The sequence below is a fragment of the Labeo rohita genome, chromosome 7 (genome assembly GCF_022985175.1).
Source record: "Labeo rohita strain BAU-BD-2019 chromosome 7, IGBB_LRoh.1.0, whole genome shotgun sequence".
NCBI lineage: Eukaryota > Metazoa > Chordata > Actinopteri > Cypriniformes > Cyprinidae > Labeo > Labeo rohita.
This window is the reverse complement of record NC_066875.1, coordinates 33,006,512-33,027,900: the sequence shown is the minus strand read 5'-3', so window position 1 is coordinate 33,027,900 and position 21,389 is coordinate 33,006,512. Positions and strand designations below refer to the sequence as shown.

At 35.2% G+C, this 21,389-nt stretch overlaps 1 protein-coding gene and 1 long non-coding RNA gene across 4 annotated transcripts in view; one reads left to right on the top strand and one right to left on the bottom strand.

Annotated features, from left to right (window-relative positions):
- dok4 (docking protein 4) overlaps window positions 1–21,389 on the top strand; it is a 55,117-nt gene that overhangs the window by 9,500 nt on the left and 24,228 nt on the right. The window lies entirely within an intron of this gene.
- LOC127168841 (uncharacterized) lies at window positions 15,547–19,693 on the bottom strand. Its single transcript, XR_007828147.1, has 6 exons — window positions 19,418–19,693; window positions 18,918–19,013; window positions 18,768–18,841; window positions 17,923–18,083; window positions 16,063–16,120; window positions 15,547–15,944 (listed from the first exon to the last, which is right to left on the bottom strand). It is a non-coding gene; the product is annotated as an uncharacterized LOC127168841 (long non-coding RNA).

The window sequence follows — 21,389 nt, the reverse complement described above, 5'->3', positions numbered from 1 at the left end:
GTAAGGGCCGAGAGTCACCCACTAAAACCCACTGTTGTCTTTCTTTAAATTATTATTATTATTATTTTGTTATCATACACTGCCATTCAAAAGCTTAGGATCAGTAAGATTTTAACTGTTTTTTCTGCTCATTAAGGCTGCGTTTTTTTTTTTATTAAAAACACAGGAAAAACGTAATATTATGAAATATTTTTGCAATTTAAAATGGTGGTTTTCTATTTTAATGTACTTTAAAATAGAATTTATTCCTGCGATGCAAAGCTGAATTTTCAGCATCATTACTCCAGTCTTCAGTGTCACATGATCCTTCAGAAATCATTCAAATATACTGATTTGTTATTAATGTTGGAAACAGATGTCATGCTTAATATTTTTCATTTTGGAACCTGTGATACTTTTTCAGGATTCTTTGATGAATAAAAGGCTAAATAGAGCATTTATTTAAAATAGAAATATTTTGTAACAATACACTACCGTTTGGGGAATTTGGGTCAGTACATTTTTTTCTTTGTCTTTCTTTGAAAGAAATTACTTTTTTTATTCAAGGATGCGTTAAATTGCTAAAAAGTGATGGTAAAGACTTATATTGTTAGAAAAGGTTTCTCTTTTAATAAATGCTGTTCTTTTTAACTTTTTATTCATCAGAGAATGCTGAAAAAAGTATTACAGGTTCCAAAAAAATATTAAGCAGCACAACTGTTTCCAACATTGATAATAAATCAAGCATATTAGAATGATTTCTGAAGGACTGGAGTAATAGTGCTGAACGTTACGTTTTTGTTGTATAATCGTATAATGTTGTCGTATTTATACACAGTGTTTGTGAAATCCAAAGATACAAACTCTTCATTCATGAAAGAAAGTTATCATAAAAACCAAGTTGAAATACTTTGCCAATTTCTAGTTTGGCAGCAGTTGAACATGATGCCGTGCTGCCAAGAACGGGCAGAAAAAAAGTAAAAAATTTGACTGTTGAACTGCACTGAGGAAAAAGTTGATATAGGTGTCTGTCAAGGCGTTTGGCTGATGTTTTGTGAAAGTGAAACCAGCCGTTGACTCATCAGCCGCGTCTCTGCAGTCTCACAATGTGCCCTACAAACCTCTGCCTTTGCTCTTCCTCCCTGTAGAGCTGACAAATTAGGATAGCTCTTCCTTTAGGCATAGTTAACTAAATTGTCCCTTGGAATTTGCTCTCTGAGCTGGACTGCCTCAGTTTTCTTAACTTATTCACAGCTTGATCATAAATGCACAACGAGTCGAGGCAGATTTGTGTATAAGGCAATTTTAATGAAAGTACTTGCTTAGACTCAGTTGTGTCTCAGCTGTCAAAGCAAATGCTCACCAGAGATGAGAAAAGGAAGCGACAGAGAGACTTCAGACAGACTACCTCAGCTCCACAGGAGCTAGACGAAGCCGATGGCCTAGCCAAATGCCTGCTTTGTGTGACAACAATGCTGGGGATTTGGATCCGTCTGAAATATGCTTTCCCTCTCTCTCTGTTTCTCTGCAAGCCCAGGTCTGTTTTTTCGCTGTCACCTCTTTGTTCATTCATCTCGTGCTGTTTGTGAGATGACGTGATAAATTCTAGGCTGTCATAACACCTTCATTTGCCCCTTCATTAGTTCTTTCCAATAAGAATAGGCCAAACAGAAGGAAGTGGAGATGGTTTCTGTCAAAATTGCTTTCTTTGTGTCAGAAATGCAGTCATGGGAGCGAGATTAAAAAATGGGCCAAGATAAAAGATTGACTAACAGCAAATGAGAAAATTGTGAAGTGTTTTAAGTGTAGTGTTCTCTTTCTCATTCTTCATCTGTAATGACATTTTCTTGACATGTAGTAGGTCAATTTGAGCTTAATTCAGTGGCGATTTGTTCAGGAGGTTCTGATATTAATGGCCATATACTGTATAAACAACTCTTCTCACATTTCCAAAGCCTCAAAACACTCGCGTGTAAACCCGTATACACATCCGTGTTTGTTTTACTCTGGCACCAGGAATTACTTTTGCTGTGGTTTGGTAGCAATTTGTATGACGAAACAGAAAAAATGATGTTTGGAGGTTGGCGTAAAGCAGAAAAGATTAAAGTCAGGTTAGATGGCCAAACAAGATCTATCATAATGTTTCTTTCTTACAAAACAAAGCGGCTGCTTTTACACTTTCTCATCTCTCACTATTTACCTCTAATGTGTATACACTGGAGCGTTGTTAAGGAGGGTAGGAAGACAGGGACCAGCCTACACCTTATTGAAACGTCTCTGTGCTCCGCAGAATTAAAAATGTTTAAATGTGGTTAATGGTTCCCAGGCATAAAAGGCCCCATAAAGTTAAAAACCAATAAAAGTCTCTCAGATGATAGCAAACTACGTCTTTTCCTCTCCTTTCATGCCTGAGGGAATTTTATGAATTATAAATGTTTTTATTTGTTGTTGTTCTGCAGCAGCATTAGGAAGATTTGGAAGTGTGTGTACGTGTAAGGGAGTGTGTGTTTGTACCATTTATTGGAGGCTGTCTTGGGCAAGAGAGACACTTGAAGTCAGATGGGCTTTGGGCTCGTAGAGTGGCTCTGAACAGTGTCGGAAACCAGACAGCCACTCAAGATAGACGCTGCCGTGTGAGCCTTTTCGTTCTCGCTCAATAAGTGGAATTCAACTCAATGAGATTCAGAAACTTCACGTTCTTACATGCACACAAATATTGAAGGCCTCTCTGTTTGTTTGTTTTTTCTTCTTGCCTCTCAAGAAAACAATCCAACTTACTTAAATTAGGGCTGCTGATAATATAAAATACTATACATTGTAATTAAATACTTGACGTTGATTAATTAATCAAATGAGCATTCAAATTTGATTATACTTGATCAAACTAGCATATAATTAATTCAATTAGCATTCAAATAACATTCCTGTAGCTCAAACAGTGAAATCATGGTGCTAGTATGGCTATTATTCCTTTTTTTACTTTTAATTTTTGTGGATTTCATAAAAGTTACATTTAAATTTTAGTAATCAAACAGCGTGTGTACTTAAAAGAAATCATTAAACTTTTTACCAGTTCATAAAAAGTTTAGCAAGAAGTAACTTCTTTTTTCTTAAATTCAGTTTTAACTTTTTAATTGTCACTCCCATTTTTGAACACAGACATAAAAATGCACTATCCAGACTTAAATTTTTATAATTCATGAATGAAAACATTTTGTAATATGATTTTGATGTACATTTTTCATGGTAATGCAATGTCTGATTTTAAAATGCCTTTCAAAGGATGAATTTTGAGATTTTAAGTTTTGAACTGCTATATAATTTCTTATGATATCTAAAGCGTGATAGGGAAAAAGGCAATGAAGAAAGTCTTTTCTGACAGGTCAGAACTCATGTTATGATGTAGATTTTTTTAAGTTGCACTCTTGACATGTATTAATTACTATTACTTTTCCTACATAATTTGTAACACGAACATACCAACATATTTTATGGTAAAATATCTATTTAGGAGTCTAAGACCTTTCCAACGATGTATAGTTTGTCATGATTAGATTAGGATTTATTTGTAATATGGTGAAGTAAACTTAGGCGTCTCACTGGGGGGACGGTGACAGTTAAAGGGTTAATTTATGATTTAAACATTTTATTGTTGTTGTTGTTGTTATTATTATTCTTATATACTTTTATAAGTGTGTTCTATAGTAAAATAGTAATATTTCTGTCACAATTTCAATTTAAAATGATTGTATTTTAATTTTTTGACAGGTTGTAATGTAAGTCACTTAGGACAAAAGCATCTGCCAAATGCATACAAGTAAAATTAATCACAGTTAATCAAAAATATGTCAGAGAAAATTGAAAAAATGTTTAAATGCATTACTGTAGCCTAACATAATGTGAAATTTGGCCTTAAAAATGCATATTTTGTTTTTTTATCAGTGAAGCCAGTCGTTGGCCTACAGTCAACAGCAATCCATTTGCAGTTAAATTTGTGACCCAGGACTAGAAAACCAGTCGAAAGTAGCACGGGTATATTTGTCAAAATTATCGATTTTTCTTTTATGCCAAAAATTATTAGGATGTGAGGTAAAGATCATGTTCAATGAAGATATTTTGTACATTTTCTACCATCAATATATATTTTTTATATCAATATATCTTATATATTTTTGATTGGTAATATGCATTTCTAAGAACTTCATTTGGACAACTTTAAAGGCGATTTTCTCAGTGTTTTTTTTTTTATTATTTGCACCCTCAGATTCCAGATTTTCAAATAGTTGTATCTCGGCCTATCCTAACAAACCATACATCAATGTAAAGCTTATTTATTCAACTTTCAGATTATGTATAAATCTCAATTTTCTTATGACTGGTTTTGTGGTCCTGGGTCACATTTATTAATCTGTCTGAGGCAGACTTCGCACCCACGTTGTTTTAAGTTAAATGTAGTTTAAAATTGAGTCACGTATCTCAAGACCCCTGAATTCTGTGCCATTTTTTTGCCGACCATCTAGGTGAATGTAAAAATGTGTCCTTGGTGAATGGTCGCTTATTTAATGTGTGGTAATTAGACTCACAAATACATGAAGGTGATGCTTCAAGCTTGAATGGCTCCAGTGTAGGAAAATTCTTTATAACAGAACTTACCTATGAGGAATAATTAATTACATTTTTAATAGTAATCACACTAAATTAATGCATTAAATGGACAGCACTAATTGAAATGAGTAAATAAAACTGTAAAAGAGAGGCTGAGACTGATCCTCCAAATATAACACAATACTTATCAGTCATGCAAAAGTTTGGCCATGTGCATGCTTGGGAACCTTTATAAGCTAAAAAATGCACTTCGAAATACTTAAGCTTTAGATTTAATTTTCTGAATTATTTCCATGTTTTTCATATACCTAAGCAAGAGAAAATATGTTTCTAATGATTCTTTAATCTTTAATAATGATTCTGACATCAAATTCTGATTATTATCTTGCCAGAAACAAGTGCATGAACAAGAATGAGTGTCTGCATGTAATAAATCATCTTTGCTTTTAGCAGTGTGTATTTGCATACTTGCGTGTTTTGTTTGCTTTATCTCTGTCAATCTGGTAAAAGGACTGGAGACAAAGTGTCGCGTCAGGCTGTAGGAGGGGTGCTGAAACCAGTTGTCTGTGTGTGTCTGTGTTTATAGCTGCTCTGTTATCTTTGATAGATAGAGGCTTGCAGACATCATGTCTCATCTGCCTGTGCTTTCTAGTTCTGGGGGTCTGTGTGTATGCGTGTGTATCTTTGTGTTTGTGTGTGGGACTGTTGTTAGGACTATGTAGAGTAAAGCCTGGAATTTTTCCACAAGAGGTCAAAATCAGGGCATATAAACTAGAGTGAGGCGTCTTCGTTCCGTTCCTCCAGCTGTCTGTTCCCTTTTTCTTTTTCTTATTCATCTGTTTTTTTTGACTTGTCTTGTTTCATCCCCATTCAGCCCATTTTTGTGTATTGTTTAGCCCTTTCCTGTCTCTTTTGAAGAAGAGTGTCTACTCAACGTTATTTCAGAAAGGCTGTTTCTTCCATCTCATTTCACTGAATAGTTGATGATGTTTCTCTGGGTGCTGTGATGTCTCTGTGGTTTCTGATGACTGCTTGTTGACAGAGGTTACTAAATGGGAAAAAATAGATTTTTTTCGAGGTTTTTTTTTTTTTTCGGCAGTAAAATACAGTATTTTGGTAGCTGATATAATGCAAATGTGTACTGTACTGTGCAAAAGCATGTTCGATTTTTTTTTTTTTTTTTTGACTGATCTCACGAGATTATTACAATTAATGGCAAAATTAATGTTTGGAAATTTAACCTAAGATAAAAAAAATAATAAAATTAGTGCTGGGCAACGATTAATCGTGATTAATCGCATCCAAAATAAAAGTTTTTGTGTACATAATACTGTATATGTGTGTGTACTGTGTATATTTATTATGTGTATATAAATACACACACATGCATGTATGTATATATTTAAGAAAAATGTTATGTTTCTATTGTAAATATACTTATATATAATATAAATTATATGAATATAAATATATACATGTAAATATTTTTTTTAAAAATATATACTGCATGTGTGAGTTTTATATATACATAATAAATATACAGTACACACACATATATTATGTACACAAAAACCTTTACTTTGGATGCGATTAATCGTTGAAAAAATAACATAAAAATGGTGAAAAAAAGTACATACCTAAGATTTTTGCACAGTATTGTACACATAAAAACAAGCAAGATGTTTACAAAATTATTACATGTAAAACAACACTTTTTTTTTGTTTTTGTTTTTTTACTACAAAAAAATGACTAAAAAAATTAAAAACAGTTCTGGCCAATGTTGATAATTAGTTTCATGTTCTGGACAATTTAAAAAAATTAAATAAAATACAGTAAAACACTAATAACATCAATGAATATTTTAATTTCAAATTAATGTTGTGATTCCTAAGTGAATTTAGACATCCGTTTTTGCAGTGCAGAAAAATGTGAAATTGCTGATTTTTTTAGGTAATGTAATAATGTAATTGCTGATAATAATGACAATTTCTTTCAAGAAATGGTGCACCTACAGAAATCAGCATTTTCATTTTAATTTTTATAGAATACTGTCCATTTGAAGTTAAACACAGACGTTTAAACAGACAGACTATCGATGCAATCTGCTATGATTACTCATATGTAATAATATTCATATGCTGTTCATAGAGGACACATTGTATGAGCCCTACAGTTACAGCATGACATAATATTTAAACCCATTACTATTAACATTTTAAAAAACATTTATTTATTTTCTCACAATTCTGACTTTTTTTTTTTTGCAAATGCAAGTTTATATCTGCTAGTTTAGACTTTATAACTTTTTATAAAGATTTAACTTAACAATAGTGAATAGTGAGGAAAAAAGCCAGAGCCGAGTGGAAAAGAGAGAATGACGAGTTGTTTTTTTCTTATCAGAATTTGTTATTCAGAGTTTTAATCTCAGAATTGCGAGAATAAAGTCAAGATTTTGAAATATAAACTTAAATTTAACTTCTTTTTATTCTTTTATTCCATGGCTCCCTAGACTGCCACTTGAAAACCGTCATTTTCCACAACCAAATAAGCTCCACCCACAAAAAAATGTTGTCTGTGTTTGCAAACACTGAATTGGTCTATTGTCACAGAAATACTGGAATGAAAGTTTATAGTTCAGATATAAACATTGATGTATATGGTAACAATCAAAATGGAGCAAATCCCCTTTTAAAAAGTAATTGGTGCTTCAAATAATGTTTGATTGCGTTGTTTCGCCATTAGTGACTGTTAAAAATGTCTTTGTCATTGAATCATTCATTCAAGAGATTCTTTCAAAAATGCTGATTCATCCAGTAATAAAACAAGTGAAGTATTTATGAGTGAGTCATTGAATCATTCATTCAAACCACCATTTCAGAATTTTAATATTAAAAATTGATGTATTAAAGAAGTCCACTCCCAGAACAACAATTTACAGATAATGTACTCACCCCCTTGTCATCCAAGATGTTCATGTCTTTCTTTCTTCAGTCATAAAGAAATTATGTTTTTTGAGGAAAACATTTTTGGATTTTTCTTCATATAATGGACTGATATGGTGCCCCAAGTTTGAACTTCCAAAATGCAGTTTAAATGCGGCTTCAAACGATCCCAAATGAGGTTGTAAATGATCCCAGCTGAGGAAGAAGGGTCTTATCTAGCAAAACAATTGATTATTTTCATAAAAATAATACAATGTATATACTTTTTAATGTCAAACGCTTGTCTTGTCGTCTTCTTCCTGACCTCTATGTTGAAAATATGTTGAAAAACTCCCATCTCATGTTCTCCCTCAACTTCAAAGTCATCCTATATCACTGTTTTACCTTTTTTGTTAAGGGTGTTTGATCTTCTTTGCATGTTCACTTTGCAAAGACTGGGTCGGTTCTTCTGCAGCGATGTAGGATGATTTTGTAATGATTTTTGAAGTTGAGGAAGAAAATACAATCTGAGTTTTTCGACATACCCTAACTGTCTTGAGCCAGAATACACAGAGTTCAGGGAGAGCAAGACAAGATGAGTGTTTGAGATTAAAAAGTATTTAAATTGTATTTTTTAAATAAAAATAACCAATCGTTTCACTAGAGACCCTTCTTCCTCGGCTGGGATCGTTTACAAGCGCATTTAGGATTGTTTGAAGCTGCATTTAAACTGCATTTTGGAAGTTCAAACTTGGGGCACCATATCAGTCCATTATATGGAGAAAAATCCTGAAATGTTTTCCTTCAAAAAACATAATTTCTTTACGAGAAAGAAAGACATGAACATCTTGGATGACAAGGGGGTGAGTACATTATCTGTAAATCGTTGTTCTGAAAGTGGACTTCTCCTTTAAATATGTTGTATTTTAAACACATACATATTAAAATGTTTAATAATTCATTCAAATTAATTAACAAATTTAAATAGACTAGAGCAATAACATTTTGTCACACATTATTTTGTTTAGTTCAGAATCGTGACCTCTATTTGTGATTCACAATTTATCCAGAACTGTGCAGCTCTATTCAGCACTGGTAATCTTAAGGCCTGGCTGAAATATTGGACATATTGCATCAGCGTGGACCTTGGGAAACCAAGAGACCACCCACCGTCATATAAATGAATGGTCATGTCAGCCTTAAATGCTCTCATTCACTTATGTATGTGGCAGTGTGTATTAACACTTGTGTGTGGGTGGTGTGTTTAGCTTTGTTGGTCCTGAAATTGTTGAAAATTTTGTGCTTTTTTTTGCCATTCCTAGAGGAAGAGTTAAACTAAGCAAGAGGTGGAATAAAAAAAGAAAAATGGTATTTTTTCAGTTTTACAATCTGATAGAGCTTTATTGGCCAAGGGGGGGTTAATAAACTCTGCTTTACAGGAGCTCTGAGCACTTAAATATGTAGAAAATACATTACAACATCAAACAGCTAAATAGGGGGGGAAAAAGAAATAGATGCACAGATTTGTTACAGTGTTTTTATATTTACATTTTTGCTAGCTCATGACACGTTGTATCTGTGAATGATGCCATACCTTCCTCTCTCTCTCCCAGCTGCCCGCAGATAATTACCTGTGTTCGTAGTGGATATAGGGTCAGATCGCCTCTAGTGCAGTGTGTAGTATATTAATTAAAGCTGCCCTTTGACCTCATCCGGACCCAGTGGGGCTGCTTGAGCCTCAGGCATTGATTCAACCTGCAGATGATTGGCTATAAAGCTTCACCGATCTCACATTGCTCAGCCAAGAAGTCCCATGATAGTGAATGAATATAAAATGCAGTAAGAATCACTTTTCATTTTTCCTCATTTTCATTCCTCCCTTAACTGAATAGGTAATTTTGCATGTCATTGTGGCAGAGCCTGAAAGGACACCATGGGCCCATAATTGGATGTGATATGTGAATTGTATGGCGGGTTTTATGCGAGATACGACAGCTGGATTAAGGGGATAAGAAGGACAGAATGATGGTAAGACAGAGGTGGAGGGAGCCCAGGACGTGTCCTTGCACCCTCCTAAAGCAGTCAGATGACAACAAAGCCCTTTAATTCAGTGTGAAATTGGGTTTGAGTGTAGACGTACTGCATGTATGCAGTGGATTTTATATCCTTCATTAGAATGTACTCGCATTTTTTATCACAGCAGGGGTTTGCCATAGACTTCTATTGTTCTTATACTGAGCTAATGATATTCTCGATCCATTTTCATTTACATTTTCATTAAGATGTTATTTAGTATATTTATTAAGCCATCTTTCTCATGGGAGCTGTTGGCCGGTCTCCATGATGAAGGTGATTTCAGGTTTTACTATCCTTGTGGGGACATTTGGCAGACAAAAGCTGACCCGCACACATGCAGACAGTCAGGAGAGATCTGTGTGGAGGCGGTTTGCACAGTTGCAGCACCGCAGGAGAGGAAATTCAATCGGCCAATCACGAAGCCAGCTGAGCCCCCACTGTGTCCTGCCGTCACCTCAGCCCCATCCCTCCCACACCCTCTTCCTTTCTCCTCTCTTTCCTTTACCTGGTGATAGGGGTCATGTCACAGGCACTGGGTAACTCTGACTGTGCTGACAATGTGGACGAAAAAGAGCCGAACCAACAAAAAAAAGTCTATTCAAGAGCAATCCGTCGTCCTTGAACGATAAATGAATGACAAGCTCCACAAAAGAGAGAAAACGTCTCTACCTTTCTTGAATTTGACTCTTTATCTCGCTCAGCCGTTTTTCCTCTACCCTCGTTTTTGTTCTTGTTAAATTTGGTTTGGTGAAATGTATTTCAAACTGTGTTGTTTTCTGGCTCTTGACTTTCTCTTAGCGTGACATGATTAGAGGCGTTGCATCTTCTGTGAAGTGACTTATTACAATAGGCAGCAGAAGCGACGTTAACTTTAGTGAAATGAGACAATTTAAACTCTCGCTTCATTTTCCCTTCCTAATTTCTTCCTTTCTTTCTGTATTGCAAAGTGGAGTGTTGTAAAACCCAAATCTGATATTAAAATGTGGTCGATACCAAAACAGGCAATAATTGTTTTAATTTAATGGCTGATTATAGTTAAGTAGACAATGTTGTGACTACAAGGCCTCTTTTTTATTTAATTAATCTAAAAATAAAACACTAAACAAATAGATTTTATTCTGAGATTTGCTAAAGATGGCATTGAACAGTGTTGTTAAATTATCTTTTGAAAGATTAAAATAGGGGACAATTATTTATTACCTTTTTGATGTGCTTGGCTTGCATTCACCAGTCTACGTTGTTTGTTTTCGATTAATTCCCGATCAATTCTTTTAATTAGCAATAGAGAGTGAGGGTCAATGTCAGAAACAATCTTTGTTTTGCTGTGTTAGTGCTAGTCCAGTCATTAAGTCCTGCCTGACCCTTTTGTACTGGTCTGAATTGATTTCATTATGCCCTTGTTTTCAGAGAAAGGCATGCAACATGCTTATAATGGTTTTGATGATAGCGAGCAGTGTAGACTCAGTTCTTAATTTTATTTTGGCAATTTGCATTACTAAATCATTTATACAATGTTGTTTTTTCAAGACCCGCAAAAAGACCAAATGAGCTGCTTCTATTATACTGTTGAATATTTGATGATGGAATAAAAAAAAACAAAAATGAAAGTGTCACTGGCACATTTTCTCATTCCTTTTTCTCTAATTAGTCTTTCTACCATTTAAATTTTTAATTAAGCTATAAGATTTGAGAGGTTGCGCTGTTATAAATGATAAAAGTTATGCTTTTCAAATACTATATGAAGGAGGTTTAATTCTGATGGAATATCATATTGAGTTTATATCAAGTGACACTGTATGGTTGTTGTCTTAAGCCTGTCAAGAGTCCAAACACGACCGCTTATAGACGATCCTATTGCATATGCTCTTCCATGGAGTGATTAAACTGAACTAGGGGGCTTTTTGTGCCAGATTGTTGCTGTTATAATGCATTGAGGTACATTGTGGTTTGCATCCAATTGCTCTTTTCTCTTTTCATGTATTGCTTGTCGTCCGCTGGTTACCTTAGGTGTTCTGCACAGCTGTCTGCCCTTCGGGAAGCAGAAAGGAGCCAGCGTGTCCTATTGGGCTTTCCGACAACCTTCTGACTGTGTTAATGCTTTTCAGATAATGTGCCTTTTCACTGGAACCTTATGAGAATGGGATGCCTCCCTGTCAGCAAGGGATATTATGTGGTAGCATGATAGAATAGGTGGACGAAAGGTTAAAGAATAACAGGGATTGTTTTAGACCAGTGGCGTGTGGAGGCCCCTCTCTGGTTTGTGTGTTTTTATTCTGTATAAACCCATGTCTCCGTTCCATTTTGAATTTATTTGCAGTTATCTGTATCTTTTCATCCGTACTTTGCTGTCGCTTCCTGTCACTTTCATGCCACTTTATAAGACCTCTGTGAAACCGCAATGATCTCGAGGGAGATAAAAGAGATGCTGCCTTCCTCTGAAACTTTATCTGCTTATGTGGCAACAGGGCAGTGTTACTTAATAAAAGTGACGCTTTACACTCTATTTGATATACATAGTTTAAACAAAAAATGTTTGTGCTGCCAATTATTACTGTTATTTATTTATTTATTTAAGACACTGCCTACTTGGATAAAACACTGTTGCTTAAAGGTGCAGTAACATTAATGAAAAATTCACAGACAGAACTTTCCATCGTCTGTTGTCAGTAGTGTAGCAATATAAGGCCCTGTTTACACTAGTGCATTTTCGTTTTAAAATGCAATCAAACGATCGAATGGGGAGTCTATCTATACATATATGGGTACAACAATGAGCATGATGTTATTGTTCACATGGTCAACAAGGTACACAGAGCGAATGTGAGCAGCCATGTCATAATTTTCAAAAGTGTCTATTTTGGTACGTTTACACTTGAAACACAATCCCGGAGTTTTCAAACTAAAACAATGTCTGTAGCATTTTCATAAGTCTTAGTTTTCGAGAGTCGAAAACGTTGAAGTAGTGTAAACGATAGGAGTAACCCTAGCAAAAGTTATGTGTTTTAATACGAAAACGCATTCGTGTAAACGTAGCCTTAGAATCACAGGTCACACAGAAGTCTTTAAAGTCCCAGTGAAATCAAAATTGAAGTTTTTTGGCTTTTTAATATGTTAGCCTTAAGGTTATAAGCTAGTGTGCTCCAAAACAATGACAAAATTTGCATTTTGAAGATATAAGCATTCAGAACTTACAGCCTCTAACTTCCGCCAATATGGATCAATGATTTTGATGACACCACCCTGCACTTCAGCTCCTTATCAACCATCTGTCCAATCTAATGCTCTCTAGAATCCGAAGCGTCCCGCCCCCTACACTATAAATAGACGCGGAAGCTGTGGTTGAAATCGGTTCACAGAATTAGTATTTTCTGTACGGTGAATGACACATAGTGCACTATGTAGGGGATTGTAAATATGCTTTTCAGTGGGTTGAAACATGGGTTTGAGAGACATGATGGCACGGAACGGACTGTATCCATGAACTGGTGCAGATCACAAAACGTATCGGACTCATTTGCTATATTTTATGGTGGTATAGATGAGATTGTGGTTGTCAAATGCGGCTTTAACAAGCTCAACAACTCTGGCCCAAGCTGTGAAATAAACAAAATGCTATTGGCTATTTAAAAAAGGGGGCGGAGCTGCTTGATGTGTCCCACCCCATCTTCCTGTTTCAGTTGAAATTGTGTCAACACATAATAATGCTGCGTGTTTTAAAGCGTGTTTCAGTGGACCTTTAAAAAAGAAAGAAAGAAAGAAAAAAACAATCCGCTTTATGTTGATAAATGCATCAAATATAAGAAACCATGGGGAAACTGTTTGAGAAAATCTTTCACCTTTATGTGAATAACCTGATAGTTTGGATTCAAAGATTTCACCTGAGAAAATTCACCAAGAATGCGCTAAACCTTTAGAATTTTGGCCATGAAAAATGGATCAATGCTCGGTTGGCTTTGTTATCTGAAAATCTGTTTGTGTGAGTGCTGTTTTTGCTCTTGCATTCAATCTCTGGCCAATATAGGTGACCACTAAAACACAATTGCAACCGATGACCTTTCTTTCTGTTGCTCCATCTCTCAGTCTCTGTCTTCCCCTCAAGCACACTTAGTATTTCACTGTCCACTCTACTGGCCTTCTCACCCATGTGAGTCACTGCACCACCCTTTCAATTTTCAGTTCACTTTCTCCTCTGATGGACTCCAGCTGTGAGGGTTCATCAAAACTGACAATCAACACACCTCTGCGCCTCCTGTTCACTTTCTTTTCTTATTTACTACTACAACTAGTGGTGAAGTTTAGCCAACTATGACCACAACCATAAAATTAACCACCCACAATTCCTTTTTATAGTCAGAGGAGTATGTTAGGTGCACCCAGAGCATTAAGGCATGAGGTTTTGAAAAATAAATCTCCTTAAAAGTTAAGAGAATTGAATTGACATCTTATTTATTCAAAATGCTTGAAATATGTCCATTTTAGGTACTAATATGGCAGTTCACACAGCAGCAGACAGTGTTGGGGAGTAACTACTTACATGTAACGGAATTACGTAATTTAATTACAAAATAAATGTAATTGTAATTAGTTACAGTTACTGAGAAAAAATGTGTAATTAAATTACAGTTACTTTTGAAAAATGCCAGTGATTACAAAGGGGATTACATCTGAATTTTTTCACACACACCCACCCCCACTTACAGATTCAATTGACTTCTTTCATAAATTGCATTGACTGCTCTAAAATGAGACACCAATGTTTCAGGAGTTTAGGACACAGAATAGGACACATGCTTATTTGATAACTGTTTTATTTGCTATTTAGATTTATACATAAACTTTATTTTTTAAGATTGTTTTTTCCAAGGCATTGTTAGATGCTAATGTTTTCTGTCATAACTATGCAAACATTTGATTTCAAACCCAGTATCATGCTATTAAACTATTTCTTGTTATGATTTCAAATCTGTATTTAACCTTGCAATGATGTCAAAGTAAATGAGAGCTGTTAAGTCTGAATTTGGGGCGTTGGTGCCAATAGCCTCGTGGTTAGTGTGTCGACATATTTCCCATCTTGAGGCCCTTTGCTGATCCCGCTCCCCTCTCTCCTCCCAGCTCTTTCCTGTCATCTCTCTACTGTCATCACAATAAAAGGCATAAAAGCCCCAAAAAATGAGTAAAAAAAGGAAAGCCTGAATTTGTGGTGGCTGTGCTTTAAATTATATTATTACACGGCTCTGTGGAATGCTTGATTCTGATTGGTCAGTCATGACATTCCAAGGTGTGTTATTCCCTGATAACAACTAGTAAAAACTAATAACTCAGACTCATTTGGGGCAACTTAAGTCAGTGCTATATGCTTGATAGTTTTTCTTAGCGGAAGCTTTGCGTTTGATTAGCTAATAAAATATTAAAGCTTAATTCAGTATTATGTAGACAATTTCTTAATTCTGTCGTCCTGGTATTGTGGACTCGCTCTATTGTTTCATACAAACGCAGCTGCTGCCTTTTTTTTTACACTGTAATGGATTATACACTCAAAAAAATGATTCTTTAAACCTACTTAATTCAATTATGGACAGTGGTTCCACACAACCAAATTGTTTTTGATGAACATGAATGGAATTTTTTGAATCTATGCAAACTCTTTGTGTTGTGACAACACAGCTGAATGAGTAAGAATTTATGTGAAATAGTAATGTCCAACCAACTCAATTTATTCACTTCCCTGTAACTTAAACCGGTTAAGTTTAGTGAACATGTTTTGGTTTATTAAAAACTGGCTAAATATGTTTCACTTTATCAACATAAGGAAGTTTGTTTCAGACAACTCATTTAAATTATGGACAGCGGTTCCATCCAATTGGTTCTAGTTACTTTAACTAAATGATTTCAAGTTAAAGTTACTCCCTTCAACGAAGCATTTTTTGTGTGATTATTTTGCAATGAATCACAAAAGACAAGATGTCACAAATTATCAAGTGTATTTGTTAAACAAGAGCAACAATTACAGTTACAACCACATTACAAAATTACAGAAATATTAAACTACTGTCATTTTCTAATTGGCATATAAAGGTAACCAATCAAACCTTAATCCAGGAACAGGAACTGGCTCTGGCTCCAGAAATAACTTCTGCAATACTCCAAATGTGTACCTGATTTCAGGAGTTCAAGTTCAGTCCATATATCAGTCCCAGCAACATGTTTTTTCATAGGGTTTACTGCTAAGGTCCTGAAGAACTTTATCTTCCAACACTCCAACATCTGCTGTGCTGTCTTCAATGTCTGCACCTTCAAATCGTATGCCATAGATTCCCATGATTCCTCTGGATCACCTCCTGAGTGCTGCCAACGTCTGTATCCTAGAGAGGATATTTAAAAGAATGGAGTACTCAAATTCTTGCGTATTAAATTTACCTTACCATTTATCATCCTTGAAAATACCAATAAATAAATAAATTAATCAATAAAACAACTTACCATATACTCCATAATAACACTGCTAGTGTCTTCATTTGGGTACTTCAACGTCATTAGTCTAAAGATGCAGACAACAACAAAATTCATGAGATTTAGCCTTTACATTTTTCTAAAAAAAAAAAAAAAAAAAAAATTTGAAAAATGTCATTATTATTCTGTCTGATCATTTCCTTACGGGAAATACAGGCAAGCAGTTCAGATGGAATTCTAACTAACATTACAGTGGAAAATGAAACTATAACAGTACTGGACCAGATCAGCACAGAAAGTCACTGTCCTGCAGAGTTTAGCAATATTCCCAATTAAAGGGATAGTTCACCCAAAAATGAAAATTCTGTCATTAATTACTCACCCTCATGTCGTTCCAAACCCACAAGTCCTTCATTCATCTTCGAACACAAATAAAGATATTTTTGATTAAATCTGAGAGCTTTCTGACCCGGCATAGACAGTAATGCAACTGAAATGCTCCCAGACCCAGAAACGTAGTAAGGACACCAGTAAAACAGTGTAAAAATCAGTGGTTCAACCATAATTTTACAAAGCAGTGAGAATACTTTTTGTGTGCAAAGAAAACAAAAATATTGACTTTATTCAACAATTCTTCTCTAAATTGCGTCTTCTGCCATTATCGAGAGTACCTCTTTGCATAACGCATGCGTGTGGTTCTGCTGACGTAGAACATGTATGCGCTGGGCCTTGTTTGCTTGCAGAGGAAAGCAATGTGCATGCATCGTGATACTCTCCATAATGGCAAAATATGTGATTTGGAGGAGAAGAATTGTTGAATAAAGTAGTTATTTTGTTTTCTTTACCCATAAAAAGTATTCTTGTAGCTTTGTAAAATTATGGTTGAACCACTGATGTCACATGGATATTATATCAAAGTCCTTACTACGTTTCGGGGCTTGGGAATATTTCAGTTGTGTTGGTGTCTATGCAGGGTCAGAAAGCTCTCTGATTTTATCAAAAATATCTTAATTTGTATTTTGAAGATGAACAAAGGTCTTACAGGTTTGCTAATCAAAGTTTTACTAAAAGTTCCAGGCAGGGGTGTTGGAGCTAAACTCCAGAACACTGGCTCTCCAAGAGCAGGTTTGACACGCCTGCCTTGCTTTAGAATGTATTGTTTTTGGGAAGATAATGTATTCGCAATATCTGTCAGTTTACAGTAATACCATATATTTTATATTTACTATATTAATAATCCAATTCTTATTATATCTGTCTTTTTTGTTAATGCCTATGACCATAACCCTAAAACTCAGTGGCTGGTGAAACAATGTTTTAAAGGGGTCATCTGATGCAAAACTCACTTTTACATGTTGTTTGAACATATATGCATGTTGGCAGAATGTGTACACAACCACCCTATGATGATAAAAATCCACCCAGTGGTATTTTTTAATCATTATAAGTAATATGCCCTTTTTCAAATCAGGTCATTCTCAGCTTCTAGTTGGTGTGACGTCACACCGATCAAGGCTGCTCCCACAATAGTTGATTTACATGAACGTCTTATCTTAGACCTGCCCTAAATGAGCCGAGTGAGAGCTGAGAACAGTCTGACCACCATTACTGTATTTAAAGGAACATGCAACAGAATGTCTCAGATTGAGCAATTGAGGTGTTGTGTTGTTGGATGTAATAATGATCATACAGTCATCATTTACTCCCGGCCCACTCTGAAAAGGGCTGATTTTGATATGGTAAAATGGGTGTTTTTTACACTACCACTGAGAAATTTTAACAAAAGTATGCTATGGACTTCTCATTAAGACTCTAAGAATCATATCAACAGCATCTGATGACCCCTTTAACATGATTACAAAAGTTTTTGTTGAGTGTAGCTGTTCTTACCTGTGTAGTGGGGACCAAGAGGGTTTAATGCTTTGTCCAAGGACTGTTCTTCGGTTTGCAATCATCTTCATAAGTTTTGCAGTGTGGATCCACCCATTGGCAAAGACAGTTGACACTAATGGGCCTATGGTTATTCTGTCTGTCTCATATTCTGCACAAATCTGTAAACACATGAAGTACAATTTGTTACAAGAGCACCCACATATAGTTTAACAGCAAAGACAAATTCAGTGATCAAAACATTTGTGTGATTGTTGTCATGTATATTATTCCAAAAGGGTGGACATGATCTGGAGTATATTTAAAGTCATAAAATGACTGTAAAAAGCATGATTTATAGTTCAGGCACAGCTTTTCACAAAAACATTGAGTTTATAAAATGATAATCACATTTCTGCCTTCAAACCATTTTTAAGAAAAGGAATGAGTCAAAAGTACCCATTAAATACACACACACACACACACACACACACACAAACAAACATATACATATGAAGAGTTCATTTGCAAAAACAAATAAATCCGTTTTTATTAATATTTATCAATATTTAATATTCATAAACATGTTTTTTTATTGTGTGTGTGTTGTTGTTTTTTTTGTTTGTTTGTTTGTTTTTTGTGTTTTATTGTGTTAGTTAGCTGTATTTTTGAGCTATTAATATTCATTCAAAATAAACCAACCACAGTTTGATTGATATTACTTGGAATGCAGAATAATTATTTAAAAAAAAAAAAAATTAACTCTTAATATATACAAATATACACATGAACTCTTCATATATACACACACACAAATACATGCATACATAAATTTATTAACATATCAATATATCTTAGTGTCTTACTTGTTTAGATTTCTAGAAGACACATCAGCTTCTTAACCATCCACCAGTTCACATTTACAACTGCGTGCATTCCTCTAAAACAGAAAATGCAAAATACCCTTATTACTTTTGTTTATAAAGGATGAAAAGGCAATACAGCGGTTCACTTACCTTAGCCAAAACTTTTTTTCTCCGTCAGTAAAGTTGTGACATTCCTTCATTTCGCCAAAATTAGGCAGCGATGAAGAAACCAGTGATCAATGTATGCTGTTATAAAAACGAATAGCAGATAAAATGTTAAAAGTATGCAGCAGTCGAATGTGGCATTATTTGTACTTGCTTTCGTGCTTTAGCTAACGCTAATTTTACTGGGACTTGAGTAGCCTAGAAAGAGCACAGGAAGGTTTTATTTAACTGCCTATATATCATTAATAAGACGGAAAAGCACTAATTTTAATATTTCGCCGCATCCTCTGTTCCACAAGCACACGTACAAATACACTAACGTTACAGTCCATATGCGCGTTCACATCCCAACCGCACGAAATTATCTATTAACGGCGCAATATACCAGTTACACTCGTCTGCAAAACAACACTAAAAGCATACTAAAACACTTACAGAAATTAAAATTTTTGACTTAACACAAAGAAGTCTTTAAATTTTCTTACCTGACTGGTACTTCTAGCTCCGACGCCATGATACACCTCCTTCGCGCCGTCTTCATAAAATGCGTTGGAAACGTCATATCCGGTTTTTTGAACGGCGAAATTAAACCGTTTACGTTAGTTTAACGATTGATAATCAAGTAAAATGGAAACTTAAACAGTTTAAATTAATAGAGCACAATACAATAGTGTTTTGGTGGAAAAAGAAATACACTTGTGTTGTTTTAACAATAAATACCTGGGTAAAATGAACAGTGGCACAAAACCATTTTTTTGAGTGTAAGATAACTAACAAACTAGTACTACTACTAAATTTTTTATGTGGTGAAATGTTGTGTAAGAAAAGTGGTATGACTGCACTGTATCCCTAAAATGTCTAGTTTGAATTTGCCGTTTGCTAGCAACTGATTTCGTCATGGAAGCTTTGCATTCAAATATTTCCACCCAGATCAGTGTTTCGTGTCTAATTATTTTGACACAAAACATCTAAATAATCTATCAAGCAGCTGTGTAATAAGTGGGATAATGTACATCCAGCTAGTTTTTATCGCAAAATAAAGATGTATGTTATCCCTTACTTATTATAATCTTAATACAAGTGATAAAGGATTTTGAAAGTCTGACAGTAATCAGTGTTGAGTGCTACTAAGGTTAACTCTGCCTGGTTTAAATGTTTCAAAATGATTAACAGTTGAAAATATTAGAAATGTATAAAAGTAATCAAAAAGTAATTAGAAGTAATAAGTTACATTACTTTAATAAAGTAATTAAAAAGTTACACTACTTATTACATTTTAAATCAAGTAACTTGTAATCTGTAACCTATTACATTTCCAAAGTAACCTTCCCAACACTGGCAGCAGAATACAGTTGTCAATACCGATTTGAGTCCTTAATACGGTAGCGTTCACACACCGTACGGTTATTTACGGGTGTGACAACCATATTCTATAACCGAACGCACACCCGTAAATTTTCAGAACTCACAACTGCATTCTTGGAACACGCGCTGTGTGAACGAGACAGGACTGGACAACTAGTTGTCTGTCACGTCATTCAGTGCGAGAGAGCCGCTCTGCTGCACAAACGCGTGTCTACCATGTGCTTTCATGTGTGGTTTCGGTAACTTACAGTGACGGAGAAATGAGCTGCATGTCATCTGAAAGTTTTATAACCAGTCTCCACCAGAGCCGCTCCCTCCTGTCAGATTTGCGTTCTTTGCACGGCTCAAATGCTCCGCTCTCCACTCAAATTAAAAAGCTTCATTTAATGATGAACTTGTGGCTCGACTGGACTCTTATCGTGTCAGGAAGTGGTAATACTTTCAGTTTTACCTACGTCGCCATCTTTGATATTGCTTTGGTCTCTGTTGCTATGGTTACTCGTAAGGAATACGGCCTTGACTCCAGTTGCACATTCATACGTACAGTATTCGAAAAGCGACTGTAAGCTGCTGTGCGAATGGGAGATTTCAAGACTCACACCTGCAAGTAAATACGGTTGTCAATCCCAAAAACTGACAGTGTAAACGTGGCCTATGAAACCTTGTATATTGGTGTTATTGGGTAGTGGTAATGTAAGCACTATCTAACCATATCTACAGTCTTTCAGATTTCATAGTATGTCTGTTTGACCTAAATATTGCACTAAATGATCACAGGCTATTAGAACATATTAGGCTATGTTCACACTTGGCGTCTTTTTTTACATTATAATCCTATGGAGTAAACCGTCTTTTCAAAAAAGTCATGAGTGCTTTTTTAAACGCCACCGCCGGCTCAGAGCGTCTTTTCAAGTTGAAAAAAAGTTCAACTTTTCTGAAAGAAACGCCCTACGTCAAGCGCCTTTTTGACAGCTGACCAATGACAAGCGAGTAGCCAGAACTGACGTTTCCATAACAACAAAAACAACAAGAAAAAATGGAGACGTGCCGGTTGATAGACTTTTATTATTTTTTTACTTTTCCCGATCCCGT